This window comes from Urocitellus parryii, chromosome 2 (assembly GCF_045843805.1).
Source record: "Urocitellus parryii isolate mUroPar1 chromosome 2, mUroPar1.hap1, whole genome shotgun sequence".
NCBI classification, from domain to species: Eukaryota; Metazoa; Chordata; class Mammalia; order Rodentia; family Sciuridae; genus Urocitellus; species Urocitellus parryii.
This window is the reverse complement of record NC_135532.1, coordinates 141184068-141195550: the sequence shown is the minus strand read 5'-3', so window position 1 is coordinate 141195550 and position 11483 is coordinate 141184068.

Genomic DNA, 11483 nt, shown 5'->3' with positions numbered 1-11483 from the left:
CCCTGTAGATAATTTCTGGCACTGTAATTTTAGATCCATTACTTTTTACTGAGCTTTTTATGTCACCAGAGGCAGCTTTACATTTTAATAAAGTTTCAATCCTCCAGGGCCCTCTCCCCTGAAACAGCTCCAGCTCCCCAGGGCTGCTGGAGTTGAGCAGACAGAGTAGAAGCTTTTGTGGACAGTGATGCCGATGGCAGATGACTCCAGCTGTCATTACAAGATCATCCAGATAAGGGGGAACAATCAAGTAGGGGCTTACGGTCCACTTGAGTTTTTCTGATTGTAAAACCAGCCATTTTTCAATTTAAATAATTTAAGGATTCCAGCTTCCCTATACTCTAAGGCTCATTTAGCCTCTTATTAGCTAATAGTTTCTCCAGTTCAAGAGGAAGAAGGGAAGAGTGCAGATTTTTTGTTATTGTTAATTCACAGCAGTGGGTAGTGGTGTGTAAATAAAAAAATAAGCCAAATGAATCTGATGAGAAAAAGAGAATAGGAATCCATACAAATGATCATAATTGATTTTTTAAAGTTAATTAAAAGGAATAAAAACAGACAAGCATGGCATGGCCTGGCATATATCAGTAGACAGATGACAGAGAGGAGGAAGGAGTTAGAAAACAGATTCCCAGCTAACTAGCAGGAGGAAACAGCTCTTCATTTGAACTCCAGGATCCCACATTGTTTCTAATTCTTCTTTTTTCACAGTATAATGACAATGCTCTTTTTTGCACCCTGCTCCCACTGCCAGAATATGCTGGGAGGAGCAAGAGGGACAGAGCAAAGCCAAGTTGCAATATCCCAGAGGAGCTGGGACTGAATTACAAAACCCTATGACAATCCATGATGGCAGACACAGTTGAGAAACCACAGCTGGCCTAGAGGTCCTCCTTCCTTCTCTCTTAGTTACAAGCCTCTTTCCCCCTCCTTTTCAATTTTGCTAGCTTTCCTACTTCTCAAAGCTCTGGCCAAAGACCAGTCATCACATATAGTAGTTATAGTCAAGAGGCACATACACGGGAGTGAGCATCCAGACTCTCATTGCAACTCAAGGGAGTAGGCCCCAGAGATTTGTCCAACAAGAAGACAAGGCTCTTCGCCACATTCCCGAGCTTCCTTTAACAGGACTGTGCCTTATATTTTCATGCAGGTGTTCTAGGGATGAGCAGATTGCTCAAGAACCTGGTACTAACTTTGCCCATGGGCCTGATTTCCCTTTGCTTGGGAGGCATAGGGCACTCCTGCGAAGCCACAGATTTCCCCAACATGAAGGCCAGAGCCCAAGAAAGAAGGTGGACAGCTAGTGAGAGAAAACATCACAAAGCTAGGACCCATGGTTACCACCAGCAGTCAGATCTGACTGGGTGATGTCTTTGAGTTGGGAGAAAGACAGGGGACCATGTGCAGACTCTTCACCAAATGAGGTCTTCCACCAACACCGGAAAGGAATTTTCTTATCCAAAAGATAATACCAACAGTTAAGAAAGGAGTCACAATAGAAAAAGAGACCAAGTCATGTGTTTTATTTTCTCTTTTCCTTCCCCTTTTCCTCCCAAACAATACAAGTCCATCTTTGGATTGCTAGAGAACTATTACAGACCTAATTAGTGGTGCATAAAAAGATCTCAGGAAAAAATGACAGAGTACCTCTTATTCAAAGACCAGATTGTAAATTTCTGGACTACTGGTCATCTGTTTTTCTTTTTTTCTTTTCTGTCTCCTCTCATTTTAGAAATAGGAACAATACAAACAAACAACCAAATGAAGCAAACATTGTGTTCATGTCCTCCTTCCTTCCTTCCTTCCTTCCTTCCTTCCTTCCTTCCTTCCTTCCTTCCTTCCTTCCTTCCTTCCTTCTTTCTCTCCCTCATTTCCTCCTTCCTTCTCTTATCTCCTTCTCCTCTTCTGTCTTCTCTTCCTCCTCTCTTTCTCTCCTAAAACATATTCAGTGACATCTTCCTGGGCTGTAAGTTCTGCAACGTTAAGGGTTCTGATTGATTTATTCAGTACTACACTTCCAGCACTGGGCCCAAATATTTGTTGATTTATTGAATTAATGGGATTTTTCTACCCACAAGATGAAGATAAAGGAGGGTAAATACAGAGCCACACAGCTGACATAAATAACAAAAAGTTTTTTGGTTTTTTTTGGCTAAAAAGGTGGAGGGGCTTACGGTTCACTTGAGTATAGAAAATAGTTTGGGGTACTCTGTATTATTCAAAGAGATCTCTACAGTTTCCTAGTGTTTTTCAAGTACATATTCTCATTTTGAACTTCCTTGAGAAGGACACAGTAGTCTCATTTTTCAAAATTATTTGACAATGTTATTCTTTTATCTGGCACAACTTATGGGAATAGTATTCCATAAAATGTGTGTTGGGAAAATTAGCCCCTTAATTCAGCTTTATATCTTTTGGTTTTCTTATTTTGGGATTTAAGTCCTAATTAAAATTTTCCATTGTGGGAAAAAAAACCAAGTTAACTCTAAGGAGCTGTATGCTTAAAAGTAGGTAAGCTGGTAAGTTTAATGTTATGTGGATTTCTTAGAAACCACAATTGAAAATTTAAAACTACCTCTTTCTCGACTAAGAAATAAGATTAATCAACATTTTACTTTAATGACCGCAATAACACACCCAGAATTAATGGCACTCCCAAAATAAGTGGCTTGATTTTGGTATTCAGTGTTGTTCAACTGCAACAATAGATACTAGATCCACGTTGATACTCGATCCTCAGTGAATGTCCTAATTTTGAACATAAGACTATGGATCTCCTAGTGTATACTTGTAGTGATAGGGTTCAGGAGGCCTGCATGTGATGACACATGGCTGTGTAGGGCAAATCTATTGCTTAGCAGATTGAGCCTGGGACTAAGAAACAGAATTGATATTGCCACTGGCTCAGAGTGCTATGTTAGGTAAGTTGTGCTTTCCTTATCTATAAGATAGCCTCAGTGATTCTTCACCTTTCCCCCTCCAGCATGGGATTCTCATAAGTAAATCTTACATAGAACCCTAATAAAACAGCAGAGTACAGCAGAGATCCTGTGGTCTCAAGGCAGGTAGAAAGCCAGTGACCTCCCTTTCCCCTCACCCCTGGGTGTCTCCAAGGAATCTTAGTTTGAAAACCATGAGGCTTGACAATCTTTAAGGTCCTTCCCAAGTTTTGCTCCTGCTTCTAGGAATAAGACTGAAATAGAAAAGAGTGTTTGAGTTCATATTAAAGCCTGTGAACCCCTGTAATTTTATACAGACCCACAAAGGCGTTAACTCTTAAAGAATATAAAACACTACCATACTACATGTGGCGACCTTTTGAATTTCAACATATATTTTAGGTTAAAAAATAAAATAAGGAAAATATTACCAGAATGTGCTCTTCCCTCTGTCATTTTATGGATACATTTCAACATGTAAACTTGATGGCAAGTTTAAATTGAACGCAAATATTATCCCTGAAAAGTTGCCTATTTATATGGTTTTCTAAGACCCTCTTAGCTTTTAATGGGCCAGGTTTTGCTAAAAACAAAAGGCGTTAATTACATAAATATGCGTACTCTTTTCAAAGCACCATATTATATTATGGTTAATAAACAATACAGAAATGAATACAGAACTTATTTCAACAGAAATCCTGCTTCTTGAACAGCCTTTAAAATTATGACATGCTTACTGGGAAGATGCATGACTCATGACAGGGTTATAATAGGAATATCAAACCTTCTTGAAACTTAATAGCAAAGTCAGATGTGTGAAAATCAGTATTTTGCCAGACATGGCAACATAAATAGTTTTGCTAATATTGTACATAAGATAAAGCAGATATTTAAAGCTACCTTAAGAAATGGGCAAATAAAGAGGCCTTTACAAGACTCACAACACACATGCCTCCCAAATAGATCATGATGGAGATTGTTCTAAAGACAGAAATCACTCTTGGTAATTAAAAATCTTGTGCTTTCTATTGCTTCTCTTGATTTGAACATTGTTCCTTTTGTAATTCTGTACAGTATTAGACATTAAATTTGCCCTTAGACACCTATATCTAGCTTTTTCGGGGGGTAAGCATTTGTTACACTGGTAAGTTGCCAAACCCTTTCACCGTATCTGGTATGTGACCGGGCCATTGTAATCTATAATCAAAGGGGATGTTTACTCATGCAAGAAAACAAAAAATAATAATTTATCCAAAAAATAGCATGGATAATAAACTCCAAGGGAGTGGTTAAAAATGTATGATGAAATGTACACTTTAAAAATGAATTTAGCAGCAAATGTAAGTTTGATTTATAAAATAATTTTTATGAAATTAATTTTGTTGCTTTTTTAATTTTAGAACCTATTGTTTACCTATTCATGTTTACCTATGAATGCTTAAAGGGGATTCACATTTGAAAATATTTCATTGTTTTCACAACCCTAAGATATTTCATTAAAATCTCTTATGGGGATTTTTTTTTTTCTTATTTTAGAGACTGCCAGCTTGAGAGATACTAAAAAAATAAAGGTCAAAAGTCAGAAAGGATAATAGCTGATGGTTGTGATAATGCTAATTATATATTACCGAGAATAAAAGTAGAAAGGGAAATATGAATACTAAAGAAAAATAAACATCCGAATGCTGGATTTAAAAAAAATAATAAAAAACCCTTTAAATGTCTTTGTACTTCACTGTCATAACTCAAAGACATAATGAAGCCTGAATTAAAAATGTCAGTTTCTGTGAGTGTTGATAACTTGGTTCTTTGTTGGGCAAGTCAAAATGTGTCTGTTTGATAGGCAAAAATGACAGACTAAAAATGGGAGAAGTTGGATCTAAAAAAAGAAACACACACACACACACACACGCACTCATACATGCACACACACACACACACACACACACACACACACGCGCGCGCCACTTTAAAAAAAGGCCCATAATGTACTTGAAGGAGAAGACCTGTAGGGTAGGAGGCAATATCTTTAGGAAGTCACCAAGCAGCACTAAAAGGCAATGTCCATGGCCAATCAAAACGATTTCTGTGACTGCTGGGGCTCTTGCATCTCTGTCTTTACACTAGACTGGAAACCCTTTGTACTAATTACCAGACTGTACCAGATTTTCTGGTTCAGTTCAATCCTATAATTGACTGACAGTGATGGGCAAGGAAGGGGAAAAATTCAAGCTCACCACTGCAAGCAGAGGGTCAGAAATGGTTTCACAGAGAGCTAGTCACAGCCTGGCACTCAAAGCAGGGTTAAGCAAGCCTCATCAGCATGTTCTTCTAATTCCCAGGTTTAAAAAAAAAAAAAAGTTAGGAAGAGAAAAACAACAATCCTTAGCTGCTCTCATCTTATAGACCAATTCATAGTAGGCAATCGCTTTACATGAAATGAATGGAAAAATAGCTTCAAGTATAAATGATGACTCTGAATGTCATTCATTTTTAGTTTGCTTTTGGAAAGTAAACACAGGTTTGTCTCCAAACCCAAAAGGGGCATCTTATTAAAGTTAAATAGACCTTTGTTCTGTTTGCAGAAAGAAATTAGAAAAAAAAAGAGAAAAAAAACAATGCTGCCATTTCATTCCAGAGCTCAAAATCATTAAAGGGCAAGGCATACTTCATCTAGGAGATGTTGCCTAATCAAAGTTAAGCATTTGAAAGCACTTGACAGCCAAATTCTCACATCCTTTACTTGTTTGTAACTCACTGGTTTGGACTTACTTTGTATCCCCAGCAGTTAATAAAACTGTCCATAAATCCATACTTTAAAAACTGTACACGAATAATAATGTACATGACCATCCAGCTAACGCATTAAAAAAAGAACCCATTGAGACCGTATCAAAGACTCAGTCGGCTGACCACCGTTTGTTATTTACTTTGAACTGTTCTCCACCCACTTTATTTCTAAACCAAAAGAGCAACGCTGGCTTTAGCGACGCCAAACATTAAAAAACACAGGTGCCAGAATCAGGGTCAAATCGAGAACTCAGGGCCATTCGGTAGGCAAGTGAGAATTATGTACTATCATGTTGAGGTCAATTGACTTGAAATTTAATCACAGGTTAAGCCCCTTTTTCTTTCCAGGCTAAAGAGTAAGCAACACCTGTGCCAGCAGCAGCTCACATTGCAGTTGACACAGCAGCCAGTTCAATTTTTAGTTACAAGTCAATTACTTACTGGAATAGAAAGAGAACATTTCATTCATTCCATGGATGGTCACTTTTCCGGAGAAACCTGTCAGGCTTTCTTTCTCCAAAAGAAGAAAAGAGAGAGAGAGAGAAAGAGAAAAAAAAAAAAAAAAAGTGAAAGTTAAAAATAAGTGATATGCTGCAAAGTTTTAGAGCTAGGCCAGCATACTAAAGCAGAGAAGTTTTGTGCAGAGAGCTTACCTTCCAAATACTGAACAGGGCTGTCTTGTAAGTGGGCCTGTCCCAGCTGATGCATCCTGGGACTCTCCTCAGTAGAGTATCAAAATAGGTGAAATGATAATAGGTGATCTACACCTGAGAAGAGGGACCAGCTGACGGTAGGAAGGGAGAGAGCAAATGAGTAAAATGCCTTCTCCTAGCTACAGTCAGCCCTTGTGCAAGGGGAGTTTCAAATGTACTGGCTACAGACTTTTGTCCAAAGCTGGGTTCTTTTTTTTTTTTTCTCTTTTTTTCTTCTTTCTTTTCTTTTCTTTTTCTCTCTCTCTTTCTTTTTTTTTCTTCTTTCTTTCTTTCTTTTTTTTAAGTGAAGCTAGATTAGTTCATACAAAACTCAACAATACAGCACTGAAACCCATTGTTGATATTCAACATTTTTCACATAGCGGAACAGAATAGACAATACGGTATCTAGGAAACCATGGGCTGGATTACAAACTGATGATATCTCATCCTTCTGGGGGCCTGTAATCCTTTTTATTACCTACCACAGTAAAAAAAAAAAAAATCACTGTGTGTGGGGGGAACTCTCTCTCTCGGAATAAATCCATAACATTGCCATTCTTAGGAAAATAGGATAAATTAAAATGAAATCTTGCTTACAGCACTAAGTCCCAAAGTGCCATTTGCCTTTTATGCAAGTTAATGATTTTTAAACTTATCCTTATCTGAACTTTTATGTGAGCTTTCCTAGGCTTTTAAAAATTAAATCATTGTAGATGTTTGTTTAAAATAATGTTCAAAATTAGACTTTCTATTCTTTGTGATAAATTCTTGGAAAGTTTTTTTTTTTTTTAATTTCAAAGTGCCCAAGATTGGAACTAAGGTTTGAGTACAAGTAATTTTCATTAATTTGTTCTAAGAGACACGTGTTAGGTTATTAGTAAGCTATATTTATTCCTCCATTAAGATCACATTGAAATTCAGGGTTGGTGGGGGGCTTATGTACCTGGTATTAGCTTAATAAATATTTTTCACTTTTTAAGCCCATGTCTTTAAATTTTTTTCATTTGTAAAATTCATTCCTGATTATGCATAATTGCAAAACCATTCTTTTCAAGAAAGTTATGGTTGTTAACCTTTTTGACAATCTGGTCCAATCCCCTTTTAAAATGTAATCCAGTTCCCATACTTTTTCTAAGCCTTCAAATGGTCTAGGTAGCCACAGAAGTGATTGTTCCTACCAGTTTCTTTTCATCACTTCTGCAATTGACCAATTGACAACTGATTGATGGTTATCTTTTCACTTCAACAATGAAAGAAATTACCATCACTATAGCTATGTACAGTAAATGCCTCCAGAGTAAATTACATGATTCTAAAATTCTCCTTAGCTCACTTAGTAAAACATCAACACAAAAAAGTTTCTTTTTGCGCCTCCTTTCCTGTACCACAGATTTGGCCTTTCCTGTCAGCTGCGAAAAAAGAACTTGACAGCTTCTTTAAAAAAAGGAGTATAAAGGAACTTGAATAAAGGATGGCACTGGGCCTGTCTCAAGCAAGTGGCCATTCTTTGCACTTGGAAAAAAAAAATTAGGCATGTGAGCACAGATAAGCCCTGCAAGAATACTCTAAAGACTATTCCCCATGACCTTGGGATCCTCTTTCCTTCCTTAACCATTCCTGAATCTTAGCGGAGCAATATAGATTCTGAATGTGGAGTTTCTAACTTATTTTGAGTAGGTGTTGTTTCTCACTGAAAAGAAAACAACCTTAAAATTTTAAACTTCTTCTAGCACTGCAAAGACTCCCCTGCTCTTTCTAAATGTGCTCAAACAAATGCTATTATGTAAGTGTCACATTCATCCATTATGATATGTTGATGGACCAGAGCTTTAAATTCTACCCACAAAATCTAAACTTACTGTAAATGTGTATTTTGTTCTCACACGAAAGCCCTAGATCTTGTCAAGGAAGGGTATTCAAACATTTTTTTTTATCCCTGTGCAATTAAAAAGTCATTTTTTTTCCTGGGTGAAGTAAATATGCTGGGATAAAATATTGGACTGATTTATATACTTATCTTCCCAATCCCTACTTTAAGATCACACTTTTAAAGTAAAAAGAAAAAAAAAAAATTAACCCCCCTCCCCACACACACTTAAGTAGACAGGAAACATTTCTTACTGTATCCTTTGATGTTTTAGGTCCATAAAATTTGTTTTACTGCATATCAAAAGATAAGCTAAACCATACAGTTTTATTGTTTAGAATAACTTGGCACTGTGGAATATATTCAGATATGTATAATTTAAAATATTCCAGATGACATTCACAAAATGTCATATTTGTATCTTTAGAGTTGTCCTCTAAAGATATTCTAGTCTAGACCTAGTCACACCTGTCTGCCACCTTTACCCAGGGCATCCCTACTGGAGTATTTCCTGCACTTTGCTTTCATCGGCTTACATAGACCTTGGTTCTAGAATCTATAATGCACACCCTTTATAATGCCCCTTGCCCACCCCTTTTTGTTGTTATTGCATGAGTCTAGACTTCCAATGTACTTCCCAGGATTCTACAAAGTATAATTCCACAATAGCACCTATCCAACTTTAATTGCCATATTTTCCTGTAAGCTTACTATTTCTTACTATTATATACATTATCCATGCCTAGGTGAATACCATGGCATTTCACCTTTTATTCTCAACTTTTGCATTCAAGGTCCATATAAACTATAGTCCACTTTTGAATCTTTCCTTGCAGTTCATGTAGATACCTGATTGACATCGTTCTCATTTACTATTGACTTTGATGTGATGCACATTTGGTTCAGTTAAAATGTCACCCCCTTTACCAAGATTTTCTTATTATCTAAGATAAAATGAATCTCCCACTACACTCCATAATTCCTGGCACATCTTTATTATCATAGACATTATCTTGGATTGAATTTGCATATCATTTTCTCCAGATAGAAGTTAAGCCTCATGAGGAGAGAAACTGTATTACATGTATTGTTTATGGAAAGGAATTCTCACTTAGTCCTAAGGAGTCCTCATTTCTGGGAGGAGTTTATATTAGTTGAGTGATTAAGGTGGCAGCTGAAGAGCTAAATAAAAAAGTTGGCAGATGGAAAGATCAGCACTTCCTTTAAAAAGTAAGTTGGATTTTTAAAGAAAGTATTTAAATGTTTGCATAATGAAGACTATCTCAAAGCCAATCACTTTGGAACATGGAAATTTCTCCTGGAAACAAACATAGCTGCATCTTTAGGCTAGTTAAAAAAAAAATGCTTGTTTGATTTGTAAGAGTCAAGCTGTGGGTAACATAGCTGTTTATTGAATCTTGGGAAAGTTTGAAGCATTGTAATATTATTTTACATAAATTATTTCATTTAGTTCTCAAGGTAACCTTATGAGGTAGATATTATTGCTATTTTAGATATAGGAAACTTGGACTTCCAGAGATTAACTGAGTTGTTCAAGGTCACCTGGTCAGCAAATGGCAAAGGTATTTTGGAACTCACTTATGTCTGACTCTAAGACTCCTATGCTTATATATATATGATCTCACAGGTAGAGATCATATTAGTTCTCAATTGATGATTGTGGGGAGTTCGTATATGATAAACGTTGAGGAGGGAAAGTGGGAAGAGAGCTTTCTCTTTCTTTATTATATTGCAGACCATACTTCATTACTGTACTAGACTTAAAAATTATTTTGAATGTTCTGATTTCTCTTTCTTCACACATATCCTGCCGACTAAGATGACTTCCTTTATCTTCCAGGTTCCCAGTGAACAATTTTTAAAAATTTCTATGTGGTCCTCTATCTAGACCAAAGTTCTTTGTACTCATCTCCCTGTCCATTCAACATAGCCATTACTTTAGGATAGATCGGAGTGTAAAGCTAACCTAGTTGAAGTAATTCTTACTAACAAGTCTTGATTCTCCTTTTTTGCATTTACATTTTGAAAAAAAATGCTGAGTGAATCTTCAAGGATAAAAATGTCAGGGCTTGAAGCTATGTAAGGTAAAACAAATATTTCCACAGATGCCTCAATGTGTGTGAACAGAGGGAATTTTGAAACACAGAGAATGGTGATATGTGTGAGAGGCAAGAAATTGTGTGGACAGGCCAGGTCTGCCTGAGAATCAGCAGTGTTAGTGATTTTTAATTCCAGAGTAGTCATGGATTCTTTGGGGAGTAGGTTAATAGCTATGGGTTTCCACCAATTACACACAACTTTTCTGTATATTATTTCATGGAATTCATGGACCTTTCAGGAAATCATTGGCAGATAAATCCCCTGAAAGCTCCTGCTTGTTTGGAGGGAGGTGCTGTGGTTTGATTCTAGAATGTTTTCCCAGGGCTAGGGATATAGCTCAGTTGGTAGAGCGCTTGTCTAGCATGCACATAGGCCCTGGGTTCAATTCCCAGCACCACAGAAAGAAAGAAAGAAAGAAAGAAAGAAAGAAAGAAAGAAAGAAAGAAAGAAAGAAAGAAAGAAAGAAAGTCTTCCTATGTGTTAAAAGCATGATTCCCAAGGAAGCAAGGTTCAGAGGTGAGGCTTTTAGACAGTGAGTGTATTATGAGAGCTCTTGTCAGCAAATTAATTTATTTGATGGGTTAATAATTTGAATGGACTACTGAGTGGTAATTGTAAGCAGCTAGGCTTGATTGGAGGACAGAAGTCACTGGAGGCTTGGTCTTGGTGATTCTATCTGTTCTGACTCCCTCTACCCCTCTTTCTGCTTCCTGGCCCCCATGGGAAAGGCAGGTTTTCTTTGTCTTTCCACCATCACCTCAGTCCCAGAGCTATGGAGTGGTCCATTCATGGACTGAAACTCTGAAACTGCAAACCAAAGTAAAGTTTTCCTCCTCTAAATCTTTATTGTCAGGTATTGGTCACAGCTATGAGAAACTGATAACACAGGAGGGATATTTCCTTCCCCCACTTTTAAACGTATGATCTTAACTATGCTTGCATATTAGAACTAACTGGGAAGTCCACCAACAAATATTCTGATTTAATAGGTCTGTAGTGGGTCCCAAGTAGCAGTAGTTTTCAAAAAGATGCCCTAGCCAGGCATAGCAGCATATGCCTGTAATCTCA